At 40.2% G+C, this 20,355-nt stretch overlaps 1 long non-coding RNA gene across 17 annotated transcripts in view; it reads right to left on the reverse strand.

Moving 5' to 3' along the window:
* LOC119374435 (uncharacterized) overlaps positions 1-20,034 on the reverse strand; it is a 47,589-nt gene extending 27,555 nt beyond the window's left edge. For 14 of the 17 annotated variants that reach the window (XR_007414425.1, XR_007414413.1, XR_007414427.1 and 11 more), the window contains exons 1-2: positions 19,906-20,034; positions 1,953-19,469 (exon numbers count right to left, since the gene is read on the reverse strand). This is a non-coding gene — a long non-coding RNA (uncharacterized LOC119374435). The remainder of the gene's footprint in view (positions 1-1,952; positions 19,470-19,905) is intronic. The other 3 variants (XR_005180172.2, XR_007414415.1, XR_007414423.1) reach the window with 3 other exon arrangements.
* Positions 20,035-20,355: the final 321 nt, after the last annotated feature.

Here is a 20,355-nt window from a genome sequence, read left to right on the forward strand (position 1 = left end):
GTCTTTCATGCAACTCCTTTCAACCATGCCGTTACGGTGTCGCGACATATGGAGGTTCTTCGAATACCACCGTAAGCATGTCCATATAAACAATTTTCACTATACTTCTATAACTTGGTTACATGGCACATCAGTATTGGTATCTCATTCAGCTCCTTTTCATCACACCACTTCAAAAGCTTCTATTTTTACACATACCATCTAAATCCATGCGACCTTTTCGTATACCAGCATAAAACGTCTATAAAGTAATTTCCACCATACTTCCGATATATTGGTTTAATAGCATATCATTATTATTTCATTCAACATTTCCAGACCAGACCGCTTGAACAGTTTTCCATCACTATCCATGCTACTTCTTCAAACACTATATAAAGCACATTTACAAAAACCAAATTTCAACATGCATCCATAATTTCGTTGAATAGCACATCATTTGTTTCTCATTGAACTCCCTTTGATCACTCCGTTTCAACACTTTTTCTTGATGTATAGCATCTCAACCCATGCAACTTCTTCATGTACAGTTGTAATTGCACCTATATGAACTTCCATCATGCCTCGATACCTTGATTCAATAGACTATTGCTATGCATATTTCATTTGACAGCTTTCAAATATACCATTTAAGCAACAGTCTTTCTTTACGTCTAGACCATCTCGAGCGATGCTACTTCACTGAACACCAAAGTACGCCTATGAAATAAATTTCCTACGTGCTTCGATATGCTCGTACAATAGTGTGTCGTTACACGCTTTTCATTCAATTCCTATCAACCATACCATTACGGCCAACGTTTCACTCTATGTACATACCTCACGACATATGGAGCTTCTTCGAATACCACTGTAAGTACGTCCTTATAAACACTTTTCACTATACTTCTTGGTTAAATGGCACACCAGTATTTTAATCTTATTCAACTCCTTTTGATCACACTGTTTTGACCATTTTTTGTCGATATATATATCATCTCAACCCATGCTACTTTGTGTATTATTGTAAGTGCGCCTATATCAAATTCCATCATGCCTCGATACCTGGATTCAATAGACTGTTTCCATGCAAATATAAGTTCACAGCTTTTAAATATACTGTTTAAACAAGTCTATTTTTACATTTAGATCATCTTGAGCGATGCTACTTCGTTTTGAAACCAAACTACACCTATGAAATAAATTTTCAACATACTTCGATACCCTTGTACAATAGTGTGTCGTTACACGTTTTTCATTCAACTCCCTTCAACCATACTGTTACGGGCACCGTTTTAATATATTTATATACCATTACGACAAATGGAGCTTCATTCAATACCACAGTAAGTACGTTCGTATAATAAGTTTTCACTATTCTTCTATAACTTGGTTAATTGGCATATTATTATTTGTATCTCATTCAACTCCTTTTGATCACACCACTTCAAAAGCTTTCATTTTTATATATACCATCACAATCCATGCGATATCTTCGTACACCGGCCGAAAATGTCTAAAACCCACTTCCACCATATTTCGATAGAATGGTTCAATAGCGTATCATTATTATTATTTCATCCAACACTTTCAGACCATACCGCTTGAACAGTTTTCCCTCAGTAGCCATGCTACTTCTTCAAACATTATATAAAGCACATTTACAAAACCAAATTTCAACACGCTTCCATAATTTCGTTGAATAACACATCATTGTTTCTCACTGAACTCCCTTTGATCACACCATTTCAACCTTCTTTTTTCTTATATAACATCTCAACTCATCCCACTTCTTTGTGTACCGTTGTAATTGTGCCTATATGAACTTCCATCATACCTCGATACCTTGATTCAATAGACTATTGCTATGCATATTTCATTGGACAGCTTTCAAATATACCATTTAAACAACAGTCTTTCTTTACGTCTAGACAATCTCGAGCGATGCTACTTCACTGAACACCAAAGTACACCTATGAAATAAGGTTCCTACATGCTTCGATATCCTCATACAATAGTGTGTCATTAAACGTCTTTCATGCAACTCCTTTCAACCATGCCGTTACGGTGTCGCGACATATGGAGGTTCTTCGAATACCACCGTAAGCACGTCCATATAAACAATTTTCACTATACTTCTATAACTTGGTTACATGGCACATCAGTATTTGTATCTCATTCAAATCCTTTTCATCACACCACTTCAAAAGCTTCTATTTTTATATATACCATCTAAATCCATGCGACCTTTTCGTATACCAGCATAAAATGTCTATAAAGTAGATTAAGTAAAGTAGATATAAAGTATATGGTTACAATGAAATAGAAGTGTGGTGGCGAGTGCTCTTCCACAGCGCCGCCACAGCTGTAAAGGCTGACGTACGCGCATGATTTAAAAGAAAAGAGGAAAAAACCCTGCCTCTGCTGTGGTGGCCACTTTTCGGGAGATTCGAGATGACATTCGTACATTCGGGAGTCTCCCGGACAATTCGGGAGAGTTGGCAGGTATGCCCATGCTACTTCTTTATATACCAGTACTTGTATGAAAGCAATTTCTTATTAATCTAATATTTTAGTTCATAGCCATGATTATTCACATTTCAACCAGGTTTTTATTATTCAAACGTAACACGACTCATGCTACTCGTTTGTTTTTGTACCTGTGAAATTATTTTTTTGTTACTGCAATATTTTTATTCATAGCGCATCATTATTCACATTTCATTGTAATCATTTCAACCAGTTTTTCATTATTCAAATACATCTCTACCCATGTTACTTCTTTATATACCAGTACCTTTTTACTGCAATATTTTTGTTCATAGCACATCATTATTCACATTTTATTGTATTCATTTCAACCAGTTTTTTATTTTTCAAACGCATCTCAACCCATGCTATTTCTTTATACACCAGTAACTGTATAAGAGCAATTTCTTATTACTGCAATATTTTTGTTCATAGCGCATCATTACTTACATTTCATTCTACTCATTTCAACCAATTTTTTTCATTATTCAAGCACATCTCGACCCATGCTACTTCTTATATACCAGGACGAAATAAATTTCTTATTACTGCAATATTTTTGTTCACAGCGCATTATTGCTTACATTTCATTCTACTCATTTCAACCAGTTTTTCATTATTCAAACACATCTAGACCCATGCTACTTCTTTATATACCAGTACGAAATCAATTTGTTATTAGTGCAATATTTTTGTTCACAGCGCATCATTACTTACATTTCATTCTACTAAATTCAACCAGTTTTTCATTATTCAAACACATCTCTACCCATGCTACTTCCTTATATACCAGTACCTGTATGAAATTATTTTTTTGCTGCAATATTTTTGTTCACAGCGCATCATTACTTATATATCATTCTACTTATTTCAACCAGTTTTTCATTATTCAAACACATCTCGACCCATGCTACTTCCTTATATACCAGCACGAAATCCAATTTCTTATTACTGCAATATTTTTGTTCACAGCACATTGTTGTTTACATTTCATTCTACAGATTTCAACCAGTTTTTCATTATTTAAACAGATCACGACCCATGCTGCATCTTTATATACCAGTACCTGTATCAAATCAATTACTTATTATTGCATTATTTTTGTTCATAGGGCACCACTATTCACATTTCATTCTACTCATTTCAACTAGTTTTTCATTATTCAAACACATCTCAATCCATGCTACTTCTTTATATACCAGTAACTGTATGAAATCAATATCTTATTACTGCAATATTTTTTTCATAGCGCATCATTATTCACATTTCATGCTACTCATTTCAACCAGTTTTCCGTTATTCAAACATATCTCAACCCATGCTACTTCTTCAATACCAGTACTGCTATAAAATCGATTTCTTATTACTGATATATTTTTGTTCATAGCGCAATACTATTCACATTTCATTCTACTCGTTTCAACCAGTTTTTTATTATTCAAACACATGTCGACCCATACTACTTCTTTATATACCTGTACAAAATCGATATCTTATTATTGCAATATTTTTGTTCATAGTGCAGCGTATCATTATTCACACTTCATTCTACTCATTTCAATCAGTTTTTCATTATTCAAACACATCTGGACCCATGCTACTTTTCTTTATATGCCAGCACATGTATGAAATGAATTTCTTTTCACTGCAATATTTTTGTTCATAGCGCATCATTATTTACATATTCTACTCATTTCAACCAGTTTTTCATTATTCACACATCTAGACCCATGCTACTTCTTATATACCAGGATGAAATCAATTTCTTATTACTGCAATATTTTTGTTCACAGCATATCATTATTTACATTTCATTCTCATTGCAACCAGTTTTTCATTGTTCAAACACATCTCGACCCATGCTACTTCTTTATATACCAGTACCTGTATAAAATCAATTTCTTATTACAGCATTATTTCTGTTTAATAATTGAGCACATCGTTATTCACATTTCATTCTACTCATTTCAACCAGTTTTTCATTTTTCAAACACGTCAACCAATGCTGCTTCTTTATATACCTGCACCTCTTATGAAATCGATTTCTTATTCCTGCTATATTTTGGTTCAATACCGCATCATTATTCACATTTCATTCTACTCATTTAAACCGCACCATTTCAACCAGCTTTTCATTAAAAAAAAAAAATCACAACCCATGCTAATTTATATACCAGTACCTGTATGAAACCAATTTCTTATTACTGCAATATTTGTTCATAGTGCACCACTATTCACATTTCTTTCTACTTATTTTAACCAGTTTTTCGTTATTCAAAAAACATCACGACCCATGCTACTTTATATACCAGTACAAAATCAATTTCTCATTACTGCAATATTTTTGTTCATAGCGCATCATTATTCACATTTAATTGTACTCATTTCAACCAGTCTTTCATTGTTCAAACACATCTCGACCCATGCTACTTTATATACCAGTACGAAATCAATTTGTTATTACTGCAATATTTTTGTTCACAGCGCATCATTATTTACATTTCATTCTCACTTCAACCACTTTTTCATTATTGAAACACATCTCAACTTATGCTACTTGTTTATCTGCCAGTAACTGTATGAAAGCAATTTCTTATTACTGCAATATTTTTGTTCCTAGCACATCATTATCTACACATCATTCTACTAAATTCAACCAGTTTTTCATTATTCAAACAGATCTCTACCCATGCTACTTCCTTATATACCAGTACCTGTATGAATTTATTTTTTAGCTGCAATATTTTTGTTCACAGCACATCATTACTTGCATTTCATTTTACTCATTTCAACCAGTTTTTCATTATTCAAACACATCTAGACCCATGCTACTTCTTTATATACCAGGACAGATCAATTTATTACTACAATATTTTTGTTAACAGCGTATCATTATTTACATTTCATTCTACTCATTGCAACCAGTTTTATTCAAACACATGTCGACCCATTCTACTTCTTTATATACCTGTACGAAATCAAATGTCTTACTGCTGCAATATTTTTGTTCATAGCGCAGAGCATTATTATTCACATTTCATTGTCATTTCAAGGTTTTCATTCTTCAAACACATCTCAACCCATGCTACTTTTTTATATACCTATACGAAAGAATACCTTATTACTGCAACGTTTTTCTTCATAGCGCAGCGCATCATTATTCATATTTCATGCTACTTATTTCAACCAGTTTATTATTCAAACACATCTTGACCCATGCTACTTCTTTAATACCAGTACTGCTATGAAATCGATTTCCTATTAATGCAATATTTTGGTTCAATGTCGAATTATTCACATTCTTTCTACACACTTCAACCAGTTTTTCATTATTCAGACACATCACGACCCATGCTACTTCTTTATATACCTGCACCTCTTATGAAACCAATTTCTTATTCCTGGAGTATCTTTGTTCAACACAGCATGACTATTGACATTTCATTCTACTCATTTAAACCACACCATTTCAACCAGCTTTTCATTATTCAAACACATCTCGACCCATGCTACTTTCTTTATATACCTGTACGAAATCAGTATCTTATTACTGCAACGTTTTTGTTCATAGCGCATCATTATTCACATTTCATGCTACTCATTTCCGCCGCATCATTTCAACCAGTTTTTTTTTTATTTTTCAAACACATCTCAACCCATGCTACTTCTTATATACCAGTACCTGTATGAAAGCAATTTCTTATTACTGCAAACACATCACAACCCGTGCTACTTCATATATACTAGTACGAAATCAATTTCTTTTCGGTTGAATAGTGAATCATTTCGGTTGAATAGTGCATCGATATTTGATTGTACCGACTTCAACCACAACATTTCATATTTATGTGTACCGCAATATTTTGTTTCCATAGTGTACGAGTATTCATCTTTCGGTGTATTGATTTCCACCACATCTTGATTACTCGAATATCCGCCCATGGAAATTTACGTACCATTAAGGGCATGTCTATGCAATCATCTGCTCTGCTGAAGAGATCTTGATTCAATAGCATATAATTATATACTACATTTCATACTAATGATACAACTAGAATGTTTTATGTACATTAATGAAATCATTTTCTGGCATCCTTTAAGATATCACTTAAATAGAATATCAATATTCAGAAATGATTTTACCGATTTCATCAGCACTGCTTCAGCTAGCATTGTTTTTGAATGCATTCATCAGATCAACAGCATGCAATTATTCAAATACCGTATCTGTGCAAAAATTGGGGGGGCTCCTCAAGTTGTCTGGTGCCACCATCTTTCAGTAATAACAACATAGGAATGTCAACCACACAATCACAGTTGCTCGACCTTAAGGATTGTTGCTTTTAATGCTCCTTTTTCGATAGTTTTTAAATGCACAAACCATGCAGAATGTATATGTCACAATATGAAAGCACAGCTTCTCATCTACACATTTTCTTGTGATTCTTCAAATTAAGTACCCACTACCTCAGTCATGTTAATTGTTGAAACACGACTAAGTGAAATCATTTACGCAGGTTGTTGGATGCTGCTTACTTGTCAACAATTGCAGTTAATTTTTTTTTTGCACATACATGTGAACTATTCCACACATAGACATTATATACCAAATCGTACGTGAAATAGGAAATGGACACTTGAAAGTGCAGCCATGATGACTATGATGTAGAATGATTCAACAAGAATGTTGAATTAGCAATGCATAAGGTGCACACCCAGTACACCACAGCCACAGGAGGCTGCATCAGTTTTACAAACAGAACAGAAGTTAGTGCAATTAGCCTAACGAAATCAACTTCGTATAATGAACACCACCTGACAGCACAGGGAGTGGACGTAGATCGCCATAACAGAGAAACAAAAGGTGCAAGGTTTTGTATTATGCAGAGGTTCACACGTAATACAGGACTAAGTTGATACGCTATGTAAAACATAGTGATCATAGGTTAGTGAGGTCAAGAATATCCCTCAACCAGAGAACACAAGCAAAATGAACTGCTAAAAAACAAGTCTAATCATTTGAGTCATAAAAAGAGACTTGTTCATAATTACCCTTGAGAAAAACAATCATTTAGAGCAAGAATACAGCCACAGAGGGAAATGAACAAAATTGTAACGGGACTGATGTCTGAGGCAGCAAGGCAAGAAGCAACTCCTTTTTCTCAAAGCACGACTGAATTAGATACAAAAAAAAAAACTGATGAAAGTGACAAACTTGAAATGGAAAATAAGACTTTGCCGAGCTCATTTAACAAAGCTGCTCAGCGCGTGCCCAGATGACCAACTCTGGGCAGTCCGGCTGGCCGAAGACACTGCCAAGACCCAAGGTCTGGCTGCCTTTTGAGGAAGGGGGGCTCCGGTAGGGCTAGTCTCCCGGCCCCCGCCTCCCTTGACCCCAGCAAGGACACAAAGTTATGTCTCTCTCTCTCAACTCAGAACTATAATGTTCACAGATAAGTCATCCATCTTCAAATGGAAGCAATGTGAAACAAGACAAAGTTCCATATGAAACTACAGATGAGGTTAGAAAAGCCATTAGGCATAACTTTATGTGGAGGGAATTTTACACTAGAGAAACTTGCTCTGCACTCATTTTGAAAAACTTCAATGTACCATTGAGGTGGAAAAATGCCAACATTAATGCCCCAGAAGGGAGACAAAGAATTACAGAGCCATCAGCTTACTTTCAGTATTTCATAAAATATTTAAATGTAGTTAAAAACATGATAAAGAGACCCCCTAGACTTGAACCAACTTAGAAAACAAGTTGGCTTCAGGAAGAAGTACTTTACGATAGATCATAAAAATTAGAAGAGTAACATTAACCACAGAATAAGGCTCCCCTCATGGGAGCCTTGTTCACGAGCTGTGATAGATCACACCCATATAAACAATCAGAACAATGAAGTCTGCAGAGGACAATCAACCCAGTGCATGGCTTTCAAAGACTACAAAAAGTTACTTGACTCTCTGACATACATACACGTCTTGCAAGCACAGAGTCACCAAGAGGTACTCGAAAAGTGTATACCTAGGCCAACGTCTACCTTGCTCCTTCACAAAAAGCAAAAGGAGTTGGGCAAGGAGATACAATCTGTCCAACGTTGTTACGTCGTGCTTAGAAGTGGGAACACTGATTAACAGAGAATATCTCGGCCAGCTCAAGCAAGTGTAACAATAAGGTTTAAAAAAAAAATCATTCAGAGCATGGCAAACGAGTTCAGAATTGGTAACCAAACCTTGGAGTCTGTACAAGAGAGTGTACACCTAGGGTATTTACTAACTGGGCGAGGCATACACATGAAAAGGAAATCCTCCAAATAATGATGGCTGAAGCAAAGCAAAAAGCATACTGTCACTGCATATTGCCAGTGCTAGCATATGGAGCTGAAGCTTGGAGGATATTGTAACAGGAAGAGCGCAATGCAACGAAGAATGGCAGACATAACATTAAATGATCGGAACAGGTGTTCTAGTTGACACAAAGTAAAAGAAATTGGACTGGGCCAACCACAGAATGCACAAGACCTGGAGCAACAAAATTTAAGAACTTGGGGCAAGGAGTTTGTTCACACAAGATGGTGTAAACTGGAGATAACTGGGACAGTCCTCCCTGCAGTGGACATGAAAATAGGCCTGGATTCCTTGCCTATCCCAGAATTTGTTTTTTTATAAAACACACACACAGACACATTACAAGTATGCCCACTTATTCTACCACCAAGACATTTCATTACCGTTATCGCTGCAACTATTTGTAATCGCAATGCTACTGTTTTCACTACCACTTGTGCTGGAAATTTATACCACATTACACTTGTCCCCACCTTACACATACTTTTTTGTTTTCAATTTTTGTAACCATTTATTTATCAGCTTGACATTTCGTAAATATTCACGTACCATACCGCACCTCAATGAGATCAAGTTCTGATGTACTCAAGCTTTCTCTCACAGATTTACCGATTAAACTTTTACTGATGTGAGCCCTCCGAATTTTTTGTCGGCTCCCGACTATTACTTCGGTACGTTTCCCACCTAGCCACCTTTAGACATTTGCATATCTGGCATTTATCACATCCACTAACTACGGAAATGTGCAAATTATATATTCCGATTTCCAGCACTTTTTTCAACTTACAATGCTTTTATATCCATAACAGCTAGCCATATCAAATACCATACAAAGTACATCAAGCTGGTAACCATGATATTTTTGAGCCAAGATTTCTTATGCTAAACCAAAGTTAAAGGGACACTAAAGGCAAATGGTCAATGTTGATTGTTGAAATAGCGTTCCAGAAACCCTGTGGTTCTTGTTTCGTGCCAATGAAATGCTTATTTTGAATGAAAATCACGTTTTAGTGGTCCGCACAGCGTTAGCGCACTTCGAATTGCGCACCTGAAAAGGCCTCCTGACGTAGCATTAGCCTTATTTATTATTTATTTACAGATACTGCAATCCCCATAGGGGATTTTAGCAGGGTGGAAATTCAACATATTATGGAAAAAATGCAGGCAACAATACCAAACGGGGTAGAATACATTGCTTCGAAAATACAAATACAACAAATACATGTTATGCAAACGAATACGCTGTTTTAGGCTATTGCACATACAAATACAGCCCAATCTTGCCCAACGTTGGCCGCCTTTACTGCCAGACAGCCAACGCTGTGGTTTCTGCGGGCACATTACACATAACATGGACACAGCATTTTGCCAAACTTTTCGTTACAGCAACTTCCATGAGCGTGCAAGGCACACGCAGCAGTATGCGATAATGAAACTACCACTGAGACGCGAGCGGAGCGCAGCCCTGCGAAAACGGAACTTGTGCACAAGCCACGCCATTCTCCACTGTACCGTCAAGTTCTTTTTTCCATGAATGAAACAAACTCTGGACGTCATTGGGCTCATAAAACGTCCTACTGGTGGCACATATAGTGCCCTACCTGAATTTCTTGATTACTAGAGCACTGCTATTGACAACAACACTGACATTGACCTTTCACTCATATTTTGATTTGCCTTTAGTGTCCCTTTAAACTAGGCATGATCTTGTAGCCTGCAAAACTTGGGTCACAGAAGGAAGTGTTGGGATAGGAATGTGTCCTTATCCTCAGTTTATGGAGCAATACATTAAGTGCATTTAGTCTAAACACATGAAAACTGGGCACGCACTAGACAAGAGTAAAAATTGCAGCTACTTTAAACTGTACCACCCTCTTCAATGTTTTTGATGTTTTCTGGTAATGCAGTCAACATCGCAACAGCAGGTAATTGTTTATTCACCATAAGCTAAGTATCTGTAATATAACTTAGCAAGGAAATGCAAGATGAATTTTCAAGGTCTGCACAGAAAGTGATGGAACTGAAATTGATATGCGCAACCAAGAGATCAGAGACTGCAGAATGGGCCAGAGAACGAGCAAGGGCAGGCCACATAGTGGCCACATGAAGAGAAAAGCATACAATAGATCAGGTCACACAATGCATAGGATGGATAACTGATGGTTAGAGGCCGGACAGAACACGAAGTCGAGAAATGAAGCAAAGGACGGCAGGTCCCAGGTAGCGCGATGGAACGGAAAATTTGCAGGTATAAAACAGAAGCGGGACAGGACAAATTGGGGCTGCATGCAAGAGGCCATCCTACAATGAAAGCCAAGTAGGCCAATGACCATTCTCACATTGATGTAGCACCACATTTCAATAATAGGTTTTTGTTGTCAAAAACCTTATTTTTCTTTGAGACATATTTCAAGGAGGGCCCCTGTGGCACTCGCAAGAATGCTGTAGGAGTCCAAATCCAAAAAAATACAAGACCTGCCATTTTTTTGTCAGTATTTTGATTTTAGAGCTGGGCTCAAAGCAGGTTTTAGGAGGCTTGTGGCCATACTCTCAACATTTAAGCCAGTCACAGTCAAGGAAGCATGTGAACCACTCCAATGCCTTTGTAACATGAAACCAGAGCCACCTTCACCTCTCACCAAGTTTAACATCATACAAAACTCGAGGCAAGAACAAGAGATTGGTTTAACTATGCTGAAGATGCAGAGATCTTCTGGACATTGCAGTGATACACCGGAAATCTCCAGAAAAACTAAACTTCCTTTGGGTGCCAGGCAACACCACCACAGAACTCACAGATTCAATTAAGGTCATGGTTTGGACAACAGCAGAATGGCAAACAGACGAACTCATCTTTATCCCACAGCATGACAGCTGTCTGTACACCTTTTCAAATGAAAAACTAATCATCGTGCACATTTAGCAACCATTGGAGCTTCTTTACGATTGCAATGAGCAAGCAGTTTGCAGACTGCATAGCAAGAAAGCAAATGGAGCATTGCCAGAAAAGCTAGAATCTGGGGGAATGAAGCTGGGCTTTTCATCGATCACGTGCACCCAAATCGCAAAGTATTTAACTACATGTCCCATTTCTTTCATCTTGCAGTATCTCTAGGCTCGCACCACAGGTTTCAGTTCGTTTATTCCAGTTTGTATCAACATAATATGTAGCTGTTCCTGCAAAGAAGTTTCATACTGTGAAACAAAGGTTTCCCAGCAGTATGAAGCTTATCTGCACTCAAGGTACCACAGCCATATCGCACTGGATGCAACTCTCTCACCTCCTATGCGAATACACTTTCACTCAGTATTTATATGCAACACTATTGCCCCCACATTGATCCTGTAGAATGTACATTTTACAGTGAATTATCGTGTGCCTCTACCCAATATATTTTCATTCAGTATTCATACGCAACACGATCAGCACACTCAAGTTGATCCATTTTCAAGTTGATGCTGTAGGATGTTTTCCGGTGAATCATTGTGTACCTAGAGCAAGGTGAATGAATAGTTCAATAGCATGAATAGTTAAAAACATCTTTGCATTTTCGCAGAGATACTACAAGGTTTTTTTTGTTGGAACACCTGCCACTTGCATTCTAAAAGTCATCGGCATATCTAACATGCACCTCGCTAACCAAAAGATAAAATGCATACTATACCATTCAAACCACAGGATCTCCAGTAAACTTCTATGTAGTATCTCCATGGCTCACACTACAAGAAAAAGGTGGTTCTATCCAAGGCGTCAATCCATGAGCCCTTCTCTAAAAGTGAGTGTGTCGAGGGGTTCATGGATTACGCCAGCAATCCCAACACGCCCTTGCACCATCTACTGCACAGGGCAGTGGCTGAGCAAAGAACGTCTAGGGGGCAAATGCTGCCTGGCCTGAAATAACACTCTGGAAACTTTGTGTGCAATTGGTTTTAAAGATTTCTTTATTTCATTCTGCTTAAGACTTTACATAACCAAAGGCTACAAACGTTGCTGCGAATAGAGCACTTTCGTTTTTTCTGGCAGGCTCCCTTCTCCCCTGGCACCTGCCCCAGATTCCACACCACTCAATGGTTTTTCTTCCACTAGCCTTTCAGATATTTACCAATCCTTTTTCTTTTCTTCATAGGCTTTTTTTCTTGTTTTTGATAGGCTTCTTGTGGAATCCATTTTATTGACCCTTTATTTACAGCAACGTTTATCTCTGGGAAGTCTTCGTGAGCATATATTTACGATGAAAGACTAGCCATACGGCGTAGTGCATAATTTGCAATACAATGCTCTGCATAGTAAAGCTTTAGATGAAAAATGGCAAAAGCAATCATTGAGATGTTGGACTTCTTAGTGCTAATATATGCTTATTCCATAAAATGAAAAATCGAAGGGACAGATACTAAATACTTGTTTTCCAGAACACACAATATTTGTATAAAACTTGGTATTGCTTCAGACCGACAAAGTAGCTCCGGACAGTCTTCACAAGCATATATTTACAGTTAAAGACCAGCCATACGGCACAGTGCATAATTCGCAAAACAATGCTCTGCAGAGGAAAGCTTTGGATGAAAAATGGCAAAAGCAATCATTGAGATGTTGGACTTCTTAGTGCTAATATATTCTTATTCCATAAAATCAAAAATCTAGGGGACAGATACTGAAACGCTTGCTTTCCAGAACACACAATATTTGTTTAAAACTTTGTCATGCTTCGGACCGACTAAGTAGCTCTGGGCAGTCTTCACAAGCATATATTCACGATGAAAGACTAGCCATACGGCATAATTTGCAAAACAATGCTCTGTAGTGGAAAGCTTTGGATGAAAAATGGCAAAAGCAATCATTGAGATGTTGGACCTCTTAGTCCTAATGTATTCTTATTCCATAAATTGAAAAATTTAGGGAACGACAGTTATAGGCAGATACTTAAATGCTTTTCTTTCTCAGAATGTATAAAGCTTGGCCATGCTTCTGACCAACAAAGCAGCTGTTGTGGGAAACTCTGCACGAACATTTATTTACTGCAGCGAACAAGTTTTTTCAAGTATTTGAAACACAAGCTACTGTGGAACTGCTTATTGCCTATGCACAAGGTCAGGTTTACTTTAGACGTGATAAAATATGATACCATTCATTGAAAGTGGTACACATATTTGTAGCCCAAGGCTGCAAGTCTATACACTGTACCACATTGCCTGCAGTGGCATCTAAACCACATCCAGCCTGTGAGAGAATCTTTTCAGCCAACATATCAACGACATTCTGCACACTATCATCATATCCAACACATCCAGGCAATGCAATGGTTAGGAAACTAGTATGCTTATACAGGTGTTATGAAATCTGCATTAATGCTTGCTAATTATCGCCAAATCTTCTGCACTTCATATTTAAGGCAGATTAGAGGAACTGGTGCTCTAAGCAGCTTATCAGTAAGCTATGATCAAGGTGTCTTGCTGTCTTTCATGAATGTTGAATGTTAGCTAATGCATGTTATGCATTTTGCCGCATGGGCATGCAAGCAAACTTGCTTTTCAATGAAGTTTGGACATGTAATCTATGGCACATTGCATCACAAGCCAACAAAGCAAAGGTAAATTATAGAGGCTGTTTTGGACTAGACTAATAGGAGAGGCATGAATGGGAACATTTAAAGCACATGAACATGTTTGCAAAGTTGAATTGATGCAATCTATGGCACATTGCATCAGTAGGGACTAGGGTTGCAATTTTCCTAGAAGCATTTCTTTGATTAATAAATCTGTTGCACTTTGGAAAAGCAAAGAAAACATGTGGGAATTAACAGGGCTGCTTTCATTTAAGACTGTAATCGTAGAAGTTTCGAATATGTTTGTATTGATGAACAACTGCCGTTATGAACATTCAGACAGCACATGAAGATTGCCTAAGAAATGTTTGCAACAAAAAGATGTTTTCAAGTCTCGTACTTGCACTACAATTCCAACATTTGCACAAGTGCGTTGAGTATAAATAGAATTAATTGTGAGCAGGATCACAATACAATGGAACTGTGGCCTTATTACAAAAGCCGTACAGCTTATGCAACTGGAATAAGCAGTACATATCTGCTCTTGCATTAAATTAGACCTACAGGAAATATTGGTCAGAACAGCTTGGTATAAAGCTAGAACACTCCTTACAATGAATTGGCAACATGTTCTCCTTTGAGCTTAATCTGTATTCATTGTATGAATACAGATACAGAGCCAAGCATCACTTTGCTATTCAGGAAAGTCCATTTCTTGCTTGATCAGCCTCTTTACAGCGCAACAATATGAAGTGCAAGATGCAATTTCAATAGCTGGGGATATCAGTGGAGACACTTAGATTGGGCTAGGTAGGCATTGTAGATGTTGACATGTTGGAAGAGCTAGGTAACGAAGCCGCGATGACATCTCGGTCGGACTAGGCTGGCAATGGAACTCGTGGAAAGGGAAACCATCTTGACTCCGTGGGGAGAACGACAAGCATCCTCCGACGACGACCCTGGCACGCCTCACACGCTCAACTCGCACAAGACGCGTCGCTGGCGGTCCTTGAACACTACACCGGGAAAAGCACGGGAACCACGGCCCCGATGAAGAGGCGGACGCACCGAAGGATACCCTCGCTCGACGCCTTGCTTTACGGCATCATCGCGGCACACGCTCGATGCCTCGGCATCATAGCGGCACACAACACAGCCACGCCCGGAGCGACCCACGCATTGGCATTGCACACACTCGCGCCAGGAGCTGCAAGAAAACGCCCACTACCCACACACCGTTACGCAACGCTGCCTGACTAACCTTAAGCAATAAACCACAAGATTGGCTAGGTGCTAAAAGCTAGCTACAACCCTACAAAAAAAACAACACAGCCCCACATTTAGAGAGACTGCAGAGATGAAAGCCTCTGAGCAAACCTGCAATCACGTGCACAGCACTGTGTCCTCGAAGGCCGGCATGCCCGGACACACTCTGCAGGCGGGGTAGAACGGCCTTTAGCAGCCCAGTAGCCGATAATGGGGGGGTCTTCGCGGTCGGCGGGCTTTAGGGCCAGGACACCGGAACAGGAGCTCTCTTTTTGTTTCCCCTCGACTCCTTGCCTAGACGCATTCCAACGGCAACATAAGCGGTAGGCCCAAAACCACAGGAGGAAAGACTACAGCAGTACTCCCTGCACCAATATCGGCGGAGAGAGCCCAGCACACCGGGAGGGAACCGTGTCCAGCTTTCTTTGCCAGCCAGTGAAGCACACGAGGAAGCTACGTGTCGGCACGAAACTGCAAGGACTCATGCACGCCCCCCCACCCACACAAAGCCACTCGCGGTCCAATACTACACAGGGTGGCACCTGTGACTCATGCTCAAAAACTCCACAGCACAGGTCAATCCCCATCCCATTAGCAGTTTCATCCACTATGCTTACATTTGGTCCTCTTCTGCAGACAGGCACTGCCGCTAGCACCGAACTGTAGGGCTCATTGGACAAAAAAAAAAAAATGTGAAAATTACCCCCTCCCCACCCTAAACAAGAAAAGATGCTTACGAATGCTCTCATCTCAAATCCAAAGTATGAAACTTGTTGGCACTGTGCACAAACTTTTGCAACAACCAGACCCCCCTACCAGTTACAAAAAAAAATGCTTACGACAGCTTCCTTGTTCCAGCTCCGAAACTTGGGTCAGCACTGCAAAAACTCCAATATTCCATAGCGCCCCCCACTCTTCCCCTATAAAAGAAATGCTTACGATACTTCCAGATCCTGGCTACGCCGGCACTGCACAATATGCCATGACCCTCCCTCAAAAACCCCTTACCCGGCGTAATGAGGACTGCTCACAGTTGCAGCGTTTGCTCCAGACCTTTATGCCAATGAACACCTAGTTCCTGCAAAAACACTCATCACAATTGCCCCCACCCCAACCAATCTAAAATGCTCTAAAGACGACCAATGCGAAGTAATTACATGCAATGCTTACAGCAGGTTGCATCCAAGTGCTCAAATGCAGGCGATACTGTGAACTTGCGATAGCTGCACAATTACTCTACCCCACCCAATCCACTCTACCATCTTAAGCATTACAAAAGCCTTGCAATACCCAGTCTGAAAGACGAGCAAAGCAACTTGCCGCTAATTGCAGTTAGGCAACAGTCCGTGCAATTTCATAGGAAGAACCAAACCCCATTCACACGTGGCTTACAAGAGGATTTCCGTGCAGCCAAGGACAAAACGAGACCACGGCGCACCAGGCAGAATACGGAAGAAAGCAAATGCAGGGGACTCCGGCACGTGGTGAGCCGTGTGAGGAGGAGAGTGTCGTAGCAGTGTTGGTGTAGTCACTAGGAAGGTCTATGTCATCCAGGACCTAGTTAGCTGCAATGGGACTCAAAAGCAAAGCATACAACACGCCCCCTCCCCCCGGACATGCGCTAGAGAAAAAGATTCGAGGGGGACTTGCAAAAATGCAGTGCCACAAAGTTTGTTTTTTTGCGAGCAATAATACAACGGCTATAGACAAGTGGACAATTAAAAATGCAATGCAAATGAAATGGTTAACTGAAGGAGGACAATTTCATGGGAAACAACAAATGCAACAGGAACTCACGAATACCTGTGGGAGCTACACGCCAGAGTAACCATTGTGCTGCAGTCTACTTAATGAACGATCCCTTGTTTTCATTACAGGTCATTCAGACACTTAAAATCTTGTCTGGCCTCGACCGTGTATACCTGCAAAACAAACATGCCTGAGCCTCAAACTGGCTTCAATTTCGTGCCTACTATGTGCTGCAACTAAAGCACTGCACATGAACATTCACTCTAAAGCAGCACCGAAGTTAGCTAGCCTAGTTGAGAAGATGGAAAGCAAACCAGTTCCAATGCACGGCGAAACTTGCTATCCGGTTAATTCCTTCGAGGTCAATCTTCCTTCTGGCACAACCTACTTTGCCTTGCTCTCCTGGTCTGTATGCATAAACAGATGTCTTTGAGAAAGTTGCCCCTCCCCTCTTGCAAAGTCATACTGCTTGACATGACATACTTTTCTTGGTCTTCTCCCCTCCCCAACTTCAGAAAGCATATGGAATTTGCCTTACTGCTTGCATGTGAAGATTTCTAGAAATTTCTTGAGAACTTGCACAACATATTTTGATGCTTGGATACACCGGCTTGTACTTGAAAATGCAGCAATATGCACATTACTTGAAACGTTGACCACTCAAATTGAATCCGGCAACACTAGACAGCTTGAAGCATTAACATGAAAACTTGTACCTTGAATGCAACTCTTGAAAATTGGGCACTGTATACTTGATAGCTAGAATTTGCACTAAACAGCATGCCTCCACGTTACAACGTAACTGGCATACAGATCTTGAATGAACAACTCTTCAAAAGAAAGACTTACAGCTTGTACCTCATGTGATTTTGAACTTGCCATACTTCACTTATGCTTTGAACTTCAATCGGGTACTTCAGTATTGCTTTCCTTTTGTCTTTTGAAGCTTGAGACAGAACTCTTTCCTTGATCAAAGCTTTCTTGACTCCCATTTAGGGCAGCTTTTAGCAGTTTCCCCAAAACAACCTTTGCAATACTTCCAACTGTCAATCTGGAGTACTGTGGAGACTTCTCTTTCAACAAGACTTGGTGGTGCTATAGAAATGGAGAAAAAGGTCAGAAGCAAGATGCAATATTTTTCGAATGAAGGATGTGCCCTAACCGCCTATGAAGTGGCAATGGCAATTACGTAAAATTTCGCACGAGTTACTACTGTATTTAATATAATCAACTGTTACAACACAAACGATTTAGCTACAAGCCTAGCCTCGTACCACAGGTGTCAATTCATTCCCTCTAGCAATCCTTTCATTGTGATCAACTAGTGAAAGCCATGCCATGAATAGTGCACAAAGGAAAAAGAGCAGGCAAACCCAATGGAGCTGGAAAGTGAAATTGATGACTGGTGTCGACGGCGACGCAGCACTATCATCCATGCCATACGATCCTTGACTTGCTTAAGTATTGCAGAAATTTCTTGGTTGTCACTCGCGGCCTGAAACGCAAGTCGCTTTTAACACAAAAGAGCGCTAGAACTTCTCGTCGGCTTGGGATATCTAGTGCAAATAAAACACGTAATTCTTCAAATCGTAGCGACGACTTCGGGAACCGTTCATCAACAAGGTCGCCTACAGACAAAAGAAATCGAGTAAATGGTCACAACAACGCGAGTCATCATCATATTTGTGGAAAGCAAAAGAAAGGCCGTATTAGTGAAAATCTGAAGTAATGGACTGTAATGCAGAGTATCTCGGCTAGGTATGTGGCGACATGAAGTCAGTGCGCAGTGTACACGTAAGCCTAGTGACGCCATATTTTAACTTCGCTAAGCCTACCAAGATGGCGGCCGCTCAGCGACAAGTTACGACGGACTGCACAATTCGACATTGTATCCGTTTAATCTCATGACTATGGCTATGTACAATGGGCAATATATTATTTACAGCGATATGTACAATTAGTGCGACCACCGATGACTCACTCCCTTCCAGCGGACGTCGACATCCAGGCGGGTAGTCGCGCCGTGGGGGCGGGAGGTGGTGGTGGGAACTGCAAAAACAGAAAGGAAACGACGCCACGCTCAGACTCTGTCCTGCACTGCCACTTGTCCGTGCCGCAGCTTCTCAAAGAAACAGTTCAGGGAAAGCGGGTCATCGTCGCTTGAGCCGCCATCTTGGTGCGGTCGCTTCGACTGGGCGCTCTCGGACCACAGCTCCTGCCATCGGCGTTTGCGGGATAGGCGCTTGCGTTCCAACTCTTCCTTCGCCCTTGTATACGTTGCCCGGACGAGGACGTTCATTCGCAGGTCGCACTTCCGCCTCAACCATTTCTGCCACGCGCCGTTCACTATCTTCTGAAGCTCTTGGCTGTTGACCGTGTAAGATGGCCCACCAGCCGTTTCGACAACGGCTACCATGATTTGTCCATATAATCACAACACACGCCACTGAGGTAAGCAGGCAGGCGAAACAAGGCGTAGGCTTACCTTATCGCAGACACGCGGCCGCGAGCTCCAGCGCACGTCCCTGCGAGAAGTTCCGCCGAGACGAACGTCACGCGGCCTTTTATAGCCCCGCTCTCCGCTTTGTAGCTCTCCGCCAGGAAGAAATGTAGTTCCTCCTACCATGCGCGTACAGCTATGGTGTGGCATTTCTCGGTTTACCAAAAACAACACTTCGTTTTTCGTGTTACATTTTTCTGTAGTTGTAAGCAATACTTTATTCCTACGACTGCGAGAAAGTGAAAGTGCGCTCCAGGACGCGCCGCGGACGATTTCTGTCTGCGGTCGCACAGCGGCTGCGGGAAATTCCTATCTGTGACGTCAGCTATGCGCTGTTGGGGTTGCAGGCCCGCTTCGTGCTTCTTCTTTTGTTTGTGTTTTTATTCAGCTGCGTGGCCTGTTTAGGCCTCGGAACAAACGGTGTCCGTTCCAAAA

The sequence above is a fragment of the Rhipicephalus sanguineus genome, chromosome 11, assembly GCF_013339695.2.
Source record: "Rhipicephalus sanguineus isolate Rsan-2018 chromosome 11, BIME_Rsan_1.4, whole genome shotgun sequence".
Lineage (NCBI taxonomy): Eukaryota > Metazoa > Arthropoda > Arachnida > Ixodida > Ixodidae > Rhipicephalus > Rhipicephalus sanguineus.